The sequence below is a fragment of the Eumetopias jubatus genome, unplaced genomic scaffold, assembly GCF_037043125.1.
Source record: "Eumetopias jubatus isolate StellerSeaLion01/CBP00866 unplaced genomic scaffold, mEumJub1_p1.0 scaffold_2, whole genome shotgun sequence".
NCBI lineage: Eukaryota > Metazoa > Chordata > Mammalia > Carnivora > Otariidae > Eumetopias > Eumetopias jubatus.
In genome coordinates this window covers 77,658,293-77,672,465 of record NW_028274808.1, presented here as the reverse complement: position 1 = coordinate 77,672,465, position 14,173 = coordinate 77,658,293, and the positions used below count along the sequence as shown (strand labels likewise).

Genomic DNA, 14,173 nt, shown 5'->3' with positions numbered 1-14,173 from the left:
TTTTCCTTTCCTCTTTCTTTCTTTCTTTCTGACTGGCTTTTTAAAATTCTTTTTGTGTGGTTTTCTTTATCTTCACTATGATTTCAAAGTGTATGTTTCTTTTTATTTATCCAACTTAGGATATATTAGACTTCTTAAATCTGAGGATTGGTGTCTTCCATCAGCTCTGGAATAATCTCAGCCATTATCTCTTTAGATATTTCCTTTGCCATATCACTAAGAGGCAATATGCATGCCTCCTCAGACTCTGATCATATATATATTAGATCTCTTCATGGCATCACTCTTGCCTTCTCTTCCGTATTTTGCTATTTGTCTTTCTATTGGATTCTGGGTAATTTCTTCTAACCCTCCTATCAGTTCACTAGGTATCTGTTCTGCTGAATCCAACATGCTACCAAATATGTTCACTGCCAATATAATTATTGGGTTTCTGTTTTCTAGAATTTCTGCTCTTTCTATTCCAAATTTATGTCACTTTTTATAACTTCTTATTCTCTACAAATACCTTCAACTTCTCATTTATTCCTTTTAAACACACTGGTATAATTGTTTTAATATCTAAATCTGATAATTCCAATATCTGAATCTGAATGAGTCTTTTACTATTGTCCTTTTTCCAACTGGTTCTTATACTTTTTGCATTGTTTTCTCATGTGTTTAGCTATTATTGACTCATTGATTGATTTTTAAGAGCAAGGTCTTTGTCCTTAAAAAATAATATAAGTTCCCCTTAGTCAGTAGGGCTTTTCATTTCCTTCTACCACTAGCCAGTTGGAAATCAACTTAAACTAAGTCATAACTTGAGGATCCCTCACTAAGGTAGGCTATGTGTACAAGAGGTACAAATCCATGCAAGACCCTGTAGTGGCCACAACTCAGAGAACTTTCTTTCATATTTTTCTTTTCTGTTTAGCAATGAGGCAACTTTAAAAAAGCAAAAACAAACAAAAACAAAAAACAGTTCCTGTAATTGATGGAGAAGGAATGGGTTTCATTCTAGTTTGCTCTTGCCCTGGCTGAATGTGGGGAGGCTTTTTTGTAAAAATCTCAAAAAGACAGATTCTAAACCTTGACACTGTCTTCCTTATCCACATGCTTACTTCTCCCAACTATGCAGCATCAATAATGCCTTTATGGCATAATCAGGTTTGGCACGCCAACATTCTGTTTCCCACTCTAGTTATAGTTGGTCAAAGGAAAATTGGCCTGTGGCATTCCCCACTGTCTTTTTAGTTCTTCAGTGATTTTTTTAATACAGTTTTTAAAACATAATTTTTCTAACATATTTTATTATTTCAAAAGGGATACTTTATCCAGATAATATTTCCTCATCCCATTATGTGAAATAAGTGCCTCATCAGAATTGTCAAATTATTAAAATCCAAGTTTAATAGATTTCATTTATCCACAAACTAAAACAAGATGCTATTCCAATGTCCATATTTCCTTGGCTACATGGCAACATACTTTATAGTCTTATATACATATTTATCTGTCCATGAATAGATAACTAAGTAACACTGGACTATATTTATATCTCCTGCAATATTAATCACTGGTAGGTCTCCAAAGACCTTTTTCCCAATTTAGGAATGATACAAATGTAAAGATGATATTAAAATAAGGAAATCAATATGTCTCAATGGTTCAATATAACTGTCATAAAATGCACAATGTTTGTGTTTTTTAAGAATACTTTAAAGTTGTTTCACAACAACCTTGTTTATCTGTTAAAAAATAGTGAGTTAGAACAATCAGCTAATCTATTATCTACCAAAAGATACTACCCACTATGCTCTAGGTTGAATTGTGTCCCCCAAAAAGATATGTTGAACTCCTAACCCCCAGTACCTCAGAATGTGACTTTTTTTTTTTTTTGGAAACCAAGGTCATTGCAGATATAATTAGTCAGATTAAGATGAGGTCATAGTGAAGTAGAGTGGGCCCTTAATCCAATATGACTCATGTCCTTATAAGAAAAGGAGAAACACACAGACATACAGGAAGACAGCAATATAAAATCAGAGGCAAAGACAGGTATTATGCTGCCACAGGACAAGCAGCACCTAGGGATATCACAAACTGGAAAAGAGAAGAAAGGATCACCCCTCAAGACTTCAGAGGGAGCATGACCCTGCTAACACCTTAGTTTCAGATTTCTGGCCTCCAAAACTGTGAGACAATAAATTTCTGTCGTTTTAAGCCATTTAGTTTGTGGTAATTTGTTACAGCAGCACTAACAAACTAATAAACCCTATTAAAATGTTATTGTAAATTTTACATCTTACCAGTAACTTCTGAGGAAGTTATTAGACTATCATTTAATATAAAAGTACACTAATAATATGCTTTCTGTTAAAGATTACTGTATGAATTGTATTTCTCTCAGGGAGGCTTACTTGCTGGCATTTGCCTGAGTTCCTCAAAATATTATCACACCTTCTGGTTTGTAAATTGTAGAGTAAAAATACAACCTTAGCCCCTTCTTCCCTTGAAAATAGTCCAAAGCCAATCATAAAAATTAAACATCAGAAAAGCAAATTCCTTTGATGAAATCAGAAGCCATCTAAAATCCAGAAGTACATTATATGAGACAAAACTTCCAAATATAAATGAAAATTACATGAAAGTGAAAGAAGAGGAAATTAAAGACACCACAGTTGCTGATCTCAGGTAATGCAGAGAATAGTTCTCCAACATAAGTAGCCACATCTTGGGGAGCAAATCCCTTTGGGGGGAAAAATGGAAATAAGGTGTTTATTCTGACAACAGAAGTGCACTGGACCACATTTTCACAAGGTCTCAAGAAGTTGGGAAGGTGGGACTGACTAAATGAGAAATCACATAAATGAGGCAGATTTTCAGGACTCAACCTCCAGTTGAAGTGGAGGGTAAGGAGAGACATTCAGCAATGTGAGCTGTCCTTCAGAGTGGAAACAAAATGGCTGGGGAGAAGCAAAGCCTAAAAGAACTCATGCACACCATAGTTCTGTGTCATTAAAGGTATTTTCCATTAACCTGGAACACTGCTCTAGCCACTCCTATCTGCAAACCTCCTACAAATGGCTGGTCCAGGAAGAATGCACCCCATTCAAAGTGAGTAATCATCATCATCACCATCAGCAGCAGCAGCAGCATCTAGCATAAAATATATACCAAAATACTGCAGAAACAAAATGGAAAAGGTATTTTTAAAAATAACACATGAATACCATAAGAAAAGTGTTGCCAGGGGGGGAAAAGGGTGAAAAATATTGCCACAAGAAAGATAAACGTTTTGACCAAATATATTGCTTAAGAAAGTTTTCAGAGGAAAAAATATAATTGCTTCTATTTAAAGAATACTCAAAAAAATGGATATAAAAGCTGAAGAAAGATATGGTGACACAGTAGAGATCATTGCTTGAGTTGATGGGAGCCCAAAAAGAAGTAAAGGGAAAAAATTAAATCATTTGCAGAAATGAACACAGAGTGTGGGGCACTGAAAATAGGATTGGTAAAAGTGAACATGAAACATAAAAAAGAAAGTTTAAGGGATTAGAAGAAAAATGAAAGACATAGGAAACAGGCAAAAGAAGAAAAGAAACAAAGTATAGAATAAAAATATATTAAAAACATAGTTTAAGAAATAAACATTGAAATAAAATAAGATTAGAACCTTCAAATTGAAGCACATACTTTATATCAGGAAAAAAATTGTCACAGCATAATGCTCATCAAAACATATCTCAGAAATATTACAAGAATTCAGAAATAAAAAATCCTTTGAATAGCCAGGCAAAAAGAACAATATACCTATAAAAAGCAAATCTGCAAGCTAGAAGGCAGTAGAGAAATGTATATGAAAAATGAGCATGACGTAAGAATTTCATCCTAGCCTAGATGACACAATCAATAAGTAACTAATCAAAATTTTGAGAATGAAAAGAAGTTGGTAAATGATGTAAGTAGCTGATTTCCACATCTTTTATAGTCAAGGGGAAAAAATTCTCATTTGGATTTAGTAAATCACTTGGTACAAAGATAGGTGTACTTAAAGTCTGTACTTTAAGTACTTAAAATACTCTTTTTTTAAGTTTTTATTTAAATTCCAGTATAGTTAACATACAGTGTAATATTAGTTTCCAGCGTACAATACAATGATTCCACACTTTCATACAACACCCAGTGCACATCATAACAAGTGCCCTCCTTAATCCCCATCATCTGTTTAACCCATCTCCCCATCAACCTCCCCTCTGGTAGCCATCACTTTATTCTCTATAGTTAATAGTCTGTTTCTTGATTTTGCCTCTCTTTCTCTCTCTCTTTTTTTTTTCCCCTTTGCTCATTTCTTTTGTTTCTGAAATTCTACATATGAGTGAAATCATTATCATGTGTACTCTTAATGTATACCTATACACTAAGAAAAAAACATATCTGATAAAATGGGGTGGTGGGTAAAAGAGACAAGAAGGAAGAATAAATAGATATATACAAATTCCATTACTATTCATAGGAAAGAGTCATAGTTATATATAAAGAAAGTATGTCTTCCACTTTTGAAATATTAACTGCTATGGGAATTGACTTCCTGTCACAAACAGCTCAAAAACTAGACAAAAGATTTATTATAAATAGATGGTAATTAGTAGCATGTGGTACTCTTCTAAGACTAGACAAACAGATCAATGGAACAGAATAAGACATAGCAACAGATTTATGCATATGTGGACATTTAGTATACGACAGAGGTGACCCAGAAGACCACTGGGTAAAGAGAGACTTTTCAATAAATACGTCTAGGACAATTGAGCATCACTATGGCAGCGGAAAGTGGGGAGAATGGGGAGGGAATGAAACTGGACCCTTTTCTCACACCTTGCACAAAAATACACTTCAAAAATCTTAAAACCTAAATATAAACATAAAAACTATGAAAATTTAGAAGACATTAATGGACATTGATTTAATGACCTTTAGGTAGTGAAGGTTTTACACTGAAGTTTACAAACAAGATACAAAAGGAAATAGTCATAAAGGAAACACTGATAAATTCAATTTCTATTTGTCAAGGCACCATAAAAGAGCATATGAAGACAAGCCATAGAGATAGAGAAAGTTTTTTTCAACACATGCAACTGACAAAGACACAGTTTATGAAATTAAATGAGAAATTTTTAAAACTCAATAAGAAAAAGGCAACAACTCAAAAGAAAAATGGAAAAAAGTAATTAAACAAGATTTTTTTAATTATTATGTTATGTTAATCACCATACATTACATCATTAGTTTTTGATGTAGTGTTCCACGATTCACTGTTTGCGTATAACACCCAGTGCTCCATGCAGTACATGCCCTCTTTAACACCCATCACCAGGCTAGCCCATCCCCCCACCCCCTTCCCTCTAGAGCCCTCAGTTTGTTTTTCAGAGTCCATAGGCTCTCATGGTTCGGCTCCCCCTCCAATTTCCCACCCTTGATTCTTCCCCTCCTGCTATCATCATCTTCTTCTTCTTCTTCTTCTTCTTCTTCTTCTTCTTCTTCTTCTTCTTCTTCTTTTTAACATATAATGTATTATTTGTTTCAGAGGTACAGATCTGTGATTCAACAGTCTTGCACATTTCACAGCGCTCACCATAGCACATACCCTCCCCAGCATCTAAACAAGATTTTTTTTAACAGGAAATCCAAATGGCCAAGAAGCATATGATAAGAGTGTTCAATCTCATCAATAATCAGAGAAATGAAAATTTAAAAAAAATTTTAAGATTTATTTATTTATTTGAGAGAGAGTGTGTGTATTTGCACATGCACAGGGAGGGGAGGGGCAAATGGAGAGGGAGGGAGAGAGAATCTCAAGCAGACTCCCTGCGGAGCACAGAGCCCCACGAGGGCTTGATCCCAAGACCCTGAGACCATGACCTGAGCAGGAACCAGGAGTCAGACCCTTAGCCAATTCCACCACCCATGTGCCCCCAGTGTTTAAAAATTTTTAAATATGTGGGGCGCCTGGGTGGTATAGTCAGTTAAGCATCCAACTCTTGATTTCAGCTCAAGTCGTGATCTCAAGGTCGTGGGATAGAGCCCCCAGTTGGGCTCTATGCTCAGCGTGGGGTCTGCTTGAGATTCTCTCTCCCTCTCCCTTACCCTCCTGCTTGTGCTCGCTCTCTGTTTCTCTTTAAAATAAATAAATAAATCTTTTTAAAAAAATGTTTTTAAACACTGAATCCCAACTGATAGGCACAAATTTACAATTTTAACAATTTCAAATGCTGAAGAGGATGTAAAACAACGAGACTGTTTATTCCCCACAAGTGTAAACATGAATTAGTACCAACCTTGGAATACTGGAATTATTGAGAAGTTTAAGGTATACATAACCCATGAACCAGAAAATTCTCTCCTTGGTATATACCCTAGAGAACCCCTTGCAGATGACAATAGCAGACATACACAGTAGTACCGATACAGCCCTAAAGTGAAAACAACTCAGATGTCCATCAAGGTAGACTAAATATTACATGATATATTCCTAAAATGGTATACTGTACATTAGTGAAAATGAACAAGCTACAGTAGTCTGTAACAGCATGGAAAATTTTTGCAAGCAGTGTTGAGCAAAACAGACAGGGCATAGGAAATATATGCAGTATAATTTAATTTATATAAATTTTTTAAATAGGCACAAATAATTATCATTCTGGGTGGTAATACTAGAGAGAAAAGCATGGAAATTGTTATCACAAAGCCAAAGCCAGTGGTTAACACTGAGGGGTGAGTAAGAGTGTTCTAATTGGGAAGAGACCGGGTGGGAGTGAGGGTACTGCTCACACAAGGTTAACTTTATAATTATTCATCACATCATACCAGATTTGCATTTATTCATTGGTCTCTCTCAGTCTATCATAGCAGGTTTTATTTGCAATATGTTGTTGTGCTCTCTTGAGTATGGGAACACTTGGTGGGTGAATGCAGATCCTCAGGTGTGCAGGTTGCACTCATTCACCAGACGCTCCTTGCTCTATAAACACTAAATGGGACAGAGGGTGTCTTGACCTTGGGGTCATGAGTTCAAGTCACTAGGCTGGCACCTGGCAGTGGGTGGTCAAGACTCCATCCCAGGAGGGGAGGACAGGTAGGGAGGCAGGAGTTGGAACCACTTGTGAATTAAGGTTCCAAGCTTCCCATGCTTATTCTATTATCCTATCAGATTCACCTACAAACCACAAATTTAAAGGTAAGTTACGAAGAAGTTCAAGAGGGTGACCACAGAGCATTAATCCCCAGAACTGATTCTGTTCTGAGGGTGGAGTCCTGTGTGACAGCAGTGTCACATGCCCATGAAGCCAGCCCCCTCACCATACATGTATGTTTTCTGCACATCTCAGCATATGTGTTGGACTGTGTATGTGTATGTGTGAATGGAGGAAAGAAAAGAACAGATCATGCTTCTATTTGTTACTGCAAGTTCCTGAGCCGTAGGTGAGGTCTGAGCAGAAGGGAAATGAGAAGATCTGAAGTGATTATGCCAGTAACTTTTTAAACTATCACACTGAAGCTTATTTACCAAAATGTTCATACATCTGAATGTAGACCTGCGTGTTTAAAGGATGTTTTATAAATTATTAAATATTTATAATTAAGATCATGGGCAATTAATTCCACAGCACGCTAAGCGATTTAACATAATTGTCCTTGGCTATAATCCTGATGCCAAGAACCTTCTACTCTGATTCTCATTTCTCTCTTTCCACTCACTTTAACTGAAAAAATGTAATGTTTGGTGGGGCAATTTATAAGATCTAATAAAAGTGGATACAAATAGATTATGTCGTCTAATGTATGACAATTCAGATTTCCAAAGGGAAATGAGATGGAAAGAAACCAAGTAGGTGTTCTACCTTTGTTACCCTCACTTAATTCTCTCACAATAATACTGAATAATATGTGAAGACACATACAAATATCTCATTTCTACAAAAGAACACTGAGGTTGGGAAGGGTAAATATCCTTACCAAGATCATCTATCTAGTAAGTGGATATATATATTCTGATGAGACTACAGACTTGTATGACCTATCTTTGCTACCTTTACTCTTCTTTTTTTTTAAACATTTACTGTCCATTTACTATGTGCCAAGCATGAGGGATCAATGTCCACTGGAACCCAAACTCCAAGGCTGTGTTCTTAGTCCAGTAATGTGTGGCTATGTGCGCTTGAAATATGGCTAGTATGAATTGAGTTGTGCTGTATTTTAAATCATACACCAGATTCCAAAGACAGTAAGAAAAAAGGAATGTAAAATATGATACTAATAATCTTTCATATTGATTATATATAAATGGTAAATTTTATATATATTAGGTTAAAGCAAATGTGTTTAAAATTTATTTCATCTGTTTCTCTTATTTAATGTGGCTACTAGAAAATTTAAATTATAAGTATGTCTCACATTTTATTTCTATTGTACATCATTGGTCTAAAGATGCCCTTTCAATCTTGCTTCAAGATACACAAATGAATTACCTACTTGTGATTATTAGATGTTATATTTCTTTTTTTTTAAAGATTTATTTATTTATTTATTTGAGAGAAAGAATGAGATAGAGAGAGAGAACATGAGAGAGGGGAGGGTCAGAGGGAGAAGCAGACTCCCTGCCGAGCAGGGAGCCCGATGCGGGACTCGATCCCGGGACTCCAGGATCATGACCTGAGCTGAAGGCAGTGGCTTAACCGACTGAGCCACCTAGGCGCCCTAGATGTTATATTTCAAGATTATGTTGAATAAGATGTATCTGTAATACACTATGTAATGTATCTTCCTGCCACCATCAATATTTATAGACGACATATTTAATCTCTTGAAATTTCAGAAATTAGCTTAACTAAAAGTAGCTAAACCCTGTTGCTTTTCCTTTTCCTGACAGAACATACAATGAACAGGCAGAGATACCTGGATTCAAGACACAGGTATTCTTGTAATGGAATGAAAAGGGCTTTTTCAAATACCTCAAGTATCTCTTTGAGATTTGCTGGACACTTTTAATATCATAGTATGCATTTCTCCCAGCATAAAATTTTTTTATTATTTAGAATTGGGTATATTAAAAACACTTTTTACATCTTCCTGCAAAAGATGAGGCAAGGTGCATTTTCAGACAATAAAACACTTGTATTTTTATGAAATGTCTATTAACGTGAGCAGTGGGGAATAATGTAAGAAAGCTATCTTTCCTAATATATTGTTACATACTGAAACAGCAATACAAATAATTTATAATTCAACATAAAGGCTAACACTCTAAAACTGTACATGATGTAGTAACATTATTGACAAACTTGTAAGACTGATTGAAAATGTACTTCTAAAAATACGTACAATAGTGAGAAACATTATATTTAGATTACATGGGATCAGATGTAGAAAAACTCTCAAAAATCACACAAATTTACACAAACCCTTTAGTTCATAACATTGTGTGTACTACAAATTACTCATTTTATAAGCCCATCCTATATTGAATCACTCTGTTTTATCATGAAATATAGCCTTAAGATATCCCAATGTTAGGGGCACCTGGCTGGCTCATTCAGTGGAGAATGAGACTCTTGATCTTGGGGTCATGAGTTCAAGCCCCATGTTAGGTGGAGAGTTTACTTAAAAAAAGAAAAGATATTGAAGAAATTATCCCAATTTTATATTTAAAGAGCAAAATATTCATAGATACATATAAGACAATATGAACATATATAAAGCAATACAACAAAATGGAATAAGAACTGGAAATCAGAAGCCTGATACTTGTGAGATTTGCGCTACTTGCAAAACTTTTTAATATTTAGTTTTTTCATCTGAACAATGGGAAAAGTTAGATCAGCTATGCCTGAATATCCCATGAGAATCAAGGACACAACATGTAAAAGGAAAACTTATTACCAGTAAGGAATGATACAAATTATATTATTATTATATTAAGAACAAATTTATTCTATTATTTTATTATAAACATCTATCCTTCAGTTAATGTTTTTAGTAGCCATTGAGGCAAAAAATAAAATAACAAAAATATTTTATATCTTAAGTTTCAGCTTTTTCAAGTTATTTTTAGAATTGCCTTGGTATAAAATAATAACTGACATTACATCAATAAATGAAAATACTTATGAGAAGGTACTTGATGATCACATAATTGGGGGAGATAGGTGACCATAGAATCAAAAAGGCAAGAAGCGACAGTCTAGGGTGCCTGGGTGGCTCAGTTGGTTGGACGACTCCCTTTGGCTCAGGTCATGATCCTGGAGTCCCTGGATGGAATCCCATATCGGGCTCCCTGCTCAGTGGGGAGTCTGCTTCTCCCTCTGACCCTCCCTGCTCTCGTGCTCTCTCTCTCTCAAATAAATAAATAAAATCTTTAAAAGAAAAAAAAAAAGAAGTGACAGTCTAAACGTACACAAGGCAAGTATCATCTCCCTCCCACTCCACCTGTTATAATATAGTGGATTCCTGAATAAAACTGAATCTATTTAGAATGTTTAGAACTTATTATTTTGGGGCAAGAAAAAGCACCTTATGAAAGATAGCAAAAAGGGAACCAAGAAGAAACTGATTGATCCATTTTCTAAGAAAGATTGGTATGATGGAAAAGCACCAGCTATGTTCAATATAAGAAATATTGGAAAAACACTAGTCATGAGAACTCAAGGAACCCAAATCACATCTGATGGCCTCAAGGGTCTTATTTTTGAAGTGAACCTTGCTGATCTGTGGAATGATGAAGTTGCACTTAGAAAATTCAAGCAAACTACTGAGGATGTTCAGGGCAAAAACTGGCTGGCTGATTTCCATGGCATGGATCTTACCCATGACAAAATGTATTCCACGGTCAGAAAATGGCAGACCATGACTGAAGTTCATGTTGATGTCAAGACTACTGATGGTTATTTGCTTCATCTATTTTGTGTTGGTTTTACCAAAAAAAAAAAACTAACAATCAGATTCAGAAGACCTCTTATGCTCAGCACCAATGGGACCTCCAAATTCAGAAAAAGATGATGGAAATCCATGACCTGAGAGGTGCAGACAAATGACTTGAAAGAAGTGGTCAATAAATTGATTCCAGATAGCATTGGAAAAGACATAGAAAGACTAGTCAGTCTATTTATCCACTTCAGGATGTCAGAAAAGTAAAAATGCTCAAGAAGCCCAAGTTTGAATTGGGAAAGCTCATGGAGTTTTACAGTGAAGGTAGTAATTCTGGAAAAACTACTGGGGATGAGAACAGTGCTAAAATTGATTGAGCTGATGGATAGGAGCCACCAGTCCAAGAATCTGTTTAAAATTCAGACATTTAATGGTGAAAAAAAATCTTGTGATGTTTAAAAAAGAAAAAGAATTTATTATTTTAAAAAAATCTACTTTACACTTCTACAATGATTTGAAAATGGCTCTCTACCCCCTTCCCTTCAGCTGGCTTCGCATAGTGTCCAAAGGTAGGAACAAAGAACATGGCTTTTCCTCCTCTAATAAACAGCACTGTGGACTGAATTGTGTTCCCCCCCAGACTCATATGTTGAAGCCCTTACCTCAGGGTGATAGTATTTGGAGGTGGTGCCTTTGGCAATTAGGTTTAGATGAGGACACGAGGGTGGGGCCCTCATGAGACTAGTGCCCCTATTAACATCGACCAGAGAGCTCTCTCCTTCTCTGAATGTATGCTCTCAGAAAAGGCCATATGACAAAACAGACAGAAGGCAGCTGTCTGCAAGCCAGGAAGAGAGCTCTCATCAGAACCTGAACATGCAGACACTTTCAGCCTCCAGAACTGTGAAAAATAAAATATTTCTGCTGTTTTAGCCACCCAGTCTATGGTATTTTGTTACAGCAACCCAAGCTAACTGGTACCTGAATAACCTCTGATGGGGTGGGCAGGTGAAGAAGCTCGAGAGAGTTTTCTGCACTGGCAACATATGGGTGAGAATTCCCTTACAGTTGTTGACAGAAAACGAAATGGATGCTCATGTCCAATTAATGAATGAAAACTATTATCTTAGACTTAACTAGAAAAAAATATTTAAGTATTGCCACTAGGTTTTATTTTATTTTATTTTTTGGGGGGTGGTACCAAATTACTTTATTTGAAGAATGGTACAAATGAAAGAAGTTAAGTAGATGTTTTGGTACAACTTATAGAAAAGGTAAAGGTAACCCCAACATGCATGCACTGCCTTGGTGACCAGGGAAGTCACCCTTGTGGCTATGGGAAGACAGCCTAAGGCTTAGCTTTCACTATCACTGTTTCCCAAGGTGTGCTTGTCAAAGAGATACTCTGCCATGCCAGATTCAGGAGCCCCCATCTTGTGAAGGTTGGTTACGTGGTCGCCCAATTCTTTGATGGATTTCACCTGCTCATTCAGGTAATGAGTCTCAATGAAGTCACACAAATGGGGGTCACTTTTATCAGTGGCCAGTTTGTGCAGTTCCAGTAGTGACTGATTCACACTCTTTTCCAAATGTAATGCACACTCCATTGCATTCAGCCCGTTCTCCCAATCATCACAGTCTGGTTTCTTGATATCCTGAAGGAAGATTCGGCCACCTCGTTGGTTCTGCAGCTTCATCAGTTTCTCAGCATGTTCCCTCTCCTCATGAGATTGGTGAAGAAAATATTTGGCTAAATTCTTCAAAGCCACATCATCGCGGTCAAAGTAGTAAGACATGGACAGGTAGAGAGGTAGGAGGCGTAGAGCTCCAGGTTGATCTGGCGGTTGATGGCGGCCTCCGAGTCCTGGTGGTAGTTCTGGCGCACCTGCGAGGGGGACGCGGTCGTCATGGCGGCGGCTGAGAAAAGGCGGCGGGGCGAGCGGCGGCGGGGGTCTTGGAGCGGTCCAAGGGCGCCGCGAAGAGATGGCGGAGGGCTGGCTCTGAACGGCCGGCCGGGGTGGGGGATGAGCACCGGGTTCCGTCCAAACACTGTTGAAGGAGGAAACCGCGGCGACTCTCGGCGGAGACTCGCCACTAGGTTTTAAAAAGATGCAAAGGAACAAAATTGGAAGGAAATAAACCAAGTTGTTAAGTATGGCTGTGAGAGGGTAGTGGCATTAACGGACAAAATTTTTCTTTTTTTTTTTCAAATTGTTCTTTAATATGGTTCTATGTATTTTCATATTTATTTATTTAAGATTTTATTTATTTATTTGACAGAGAGAGACACAGGGAACACAAGCAGGGGGAGTGGGAGAGGAAGAGGCAGGCTTCCCGCGGAGCAGGGAGCCTGACGTGGGGCTTTGACGTGGGGCTTGACCCCAGGACCCTGGGACCATGACCTGAGCCAAAGGCAGGCGCTTTAACGACTGAGCCACCCAGGCGCCCTGTATTTTTATAGTAGAAAAAAAAAACGACACCTAACATTGGGCTAGTGATCTCAATACAATATGAGTCTAATGGCAAGGGTTTTGTTTCTTTTCAGCTATCTTCACAGGGGAACAAAAGCTATTTATAAAGCATTTGTTGAGTTTCCAAATGTCTACCTTTCTATTGGCTCTTTTTAAAGGGGAAGTGCTATCCTCCTAAAACACATCCATTTTATTGAGAGAAGATTCTGTCACAGTAATTGAGAATAATAATAATTACATATGGTAATATGAAACATATTTAAAAAATGTTCATTGTGGGATGCCTGGGTGTTTCGGTCGGTTAAGCGTCTGCCTTCAGTTCAGGTCATGATCACAGATCCTGGGATAGAGTCCCACATTGTGCTCCCTGCTCAATGGGGAGTCTGCTTCTCCCTCTCCCTCTGCCACTCCCCCTGCCTGTGCTCTCTCTCTCTCTCTGACAAATAAATAAATGAAATCTTTAAAAAAATAAAAATATTCATTGTAATGAGTAAATGCTGAAGGAAAATCAAATAAAAAATATTAGGTTCTCAAAGAAAGTGCTCACTCAGAGCTAACCCACATGAGAGCAGGAAAATATAATGTTTAATAGAAATTCATGAAATAGAAAGGAATACACTATAAAGAAAATAAGAAAAGCTAAAAGCGGTTTCTTCTCAAAATAAATAAATAAATAAATAAAATAAATAAAGTTGACAGACCTTCAGGGCAAATGACCCAAGAGAAAAAGGAAGGGAATGTGGGAGAGAGAGAAACCTAAATAATTAATATAGAAAATTAAAAAGGAGACATCA

At 36.9% G+C, this 14,173-nt stretch overlaps 1 protein-coding gene and 1 pseudogene across 1 annotated transcript in view; both read right to left on the bottom strand.

The window, feature by feature from the left end:
* Nucleotides 1–14,173, bottom strand: part of IQCM (IQ motif containing M) — a 367,401-nt gene that overhangs the window by 277,699 nt on the left and 75,529 nt on the right. The gene's annotated exons all lie outside the window — the stretch shown is intronic.
* LOC114225597 (ferritin heavy chain pseudogene) lies at nt 12,160–12,837 on the bottom strand (annotated as a pseudogene).